Source organism: Rutidosis leptorrhynchoides, chromosome 9, assembly GCF_046630445.1.
Source record: "Rutidosis leptorrhynchoides isolate AG116_Rl617_1_P2 chromosome 9, CSIRO_AGI_Rlap_v1, whole genome shotgun sequence".
Taxonomy (NCBI): Eukaryota; Viridiplantae; Streptophyta; class Magnoliopsida; order Asterales; family Asteraceae; genus Rutidosis; species Rutidosis leptorrhynchoides.
The window spans coordinates 161,365,660-161,367,599 of record NC_092341.1 but is presented as its reverse complement, the minus strand read 5'-3'; the positions used below and the strand labels follow the sequence as shown (position 1 = coordinate 161,367,599).

Here is a 1,940-nt window from a genome sequence, read left to right as displayed (position 1 = left end):
TCAACTGAAAAGGTAACACTCTCATCCTCTATACTTAGGGTCAGTTTCTTACCGAACACGTCTATTATTGTTTTAGCCGTGTTTAAGAATGGTCTTCCTAATATGAGAAAAACTCGAGAATCTTCTTCCATATCCAGAATAACAAAATCTACTGGAAATACTAAAGTACCAACTTTAACTAGCATATTTTCTATTATCCCTCTAGGATATTTTACTGATCGATCGGCTAGTTGTATGCTTATTCGTGTTGGTTTCAATTCTCCGAGGTCTAGTTTAGCGTATAGTGAATACGGCATTAAATTTATACTAGCACCTAAGTTTTCCAATGCTTCTATTGAACTAAGACTACCCAGAAAACATGGAATTGTGAAACTTCCTGGATCTGATAATTTTTCTGTTATCTTATTCAACAGCACTGCAGAACAATTTGCATTTCTAGTAACAGTCGAGAGTTCTTTCATTTTCTTTCTATTTATGATTAGATCTTTCAGGAATTTAGCATATCTTGGCATTCCTTAAATCACATCAATGAAAGGAATATTGACATTTATTTGTTTAAACATATCCAGAAATTTGGATTGCTCGGCTTCAAGTCTTTCTTTTCTCATTTTACTCGGGTAAGGAAGCTGTAGTTGGTATGGTTTAACATAAGGCTTTGCCTTAACTGTGTTATCTTCATTAACATTTTCAACTACCGGTTCTGTTTCCTTATCTTGCTCAGGCTGTGGTGCCTGTGTAGTAGCAATAGAGTCGTCGGAATTTACAGGTATTTTAGGTGGTTTAAGTTTAATACCACTTCTCGTGGTAATAGCTTTAGCTGTTTCATTCCGGGGGTTAGCATTTGTATCACTAGGTAGACTCCCTGGTTTTCTTTCACCTATCAACCTTGCTAGGTTGCTTACTTCTTGTTCCAGATTTTGAATAGAAGCTTGTTGATTTCTAAATGCTTGAGCATTTTGTTCATTCGTTTGTTTCTGAGATGTGAAAAATTGAGTTTGAGATTCAACTAGCTTCGACATCATATCTTCTAAATTTGGCTTTTTATCATCGGTTTGTGGTGGTTTAATTGGAAAAATAGGTCTTTACTGATTGTAAGTATTGTTGGATACTTGCTGATTGCTAGGACCTTGTTGATTGTTGTATGGAACATTTCGGTTATAATTCTGATTTTGATTGCAGATTGGTCTTGGCGGTTGATAATTACTTTGATAATTATTTCTAGGCCTTTTGTTTATGTATGAAACATTCTCTCTTTGTTCCATTGTTTGTTCAATACTGAGACAATCTTTTGTCAAATGCGGTCCTCCACACTGTTCAAAACTAATTCGTATTGCGTGAATATCCTTAGTCATCTTTTCCATTCGTCTCTCGAAAGTATCTATCTTTGCGGAAATGGAATCAAAGTCATGGATAGAATCGGCTATAACCACTTTAGATGATCTAACGATATATTTTTCTTGATGCCACTCATGTAAGTGGGAAGTAGTGTTATCAATAATTTTGTAAGCTTCAGTTGCGGTTTTCTTCATAATGGAACCACCAGCTGCTACGTCGATGTCTTTTCTTGTAGTGATGTCGCATCCTTGGTATAATATTTGTACTATTTAATAAGTGTCTAAACCATGCTGAGGACATCATCTCAATAACTTTCCAAATCTTTTCCATGCTTCATATAAGATTTCATTTAGCTTTTGCGTGAACGTAACTATTTCTCCTTGAAGTCTCACGGCTTTAGATGCCGGAAAGAATTGTTTAAGAAATTTTTCAACTAAAACATCCCATGTATCAATTGCCCCTTCAGGTAATGATTCTAACCAATCTTTGGCTTCTCCCTTTAAAGTCCAGGGAAATAACATGAGATAGATCTCTTCATCCTCAACTTCTCTGATTTTGAATAGTGTACAGATCCTATTAAAGGTACGAAGATGTTCGTTTAGATC

The 1,940-nt window shown here is 35.4% G+C and overlaps 1 non-coding gene across 1 annotated transcript; it reads left to right on the top strand.

The window, feature by feature from the left end:
- The first annotated feature begins 1,617 nt into the window (after positions 1-1,617).
- LOC139869705 (small nucleolar RNA R71) lies at positions 1,618-1,724 on the top strand. Its single transcript, XR_011766289.1, has one exon. It is a non-coding gene; the product is annotated as a small nucleolar RNA R71 (small nucleolar RNA).
- The last annotated feature ends 216 nt before the right edge of the window (positions 1,725-1,940 follow it).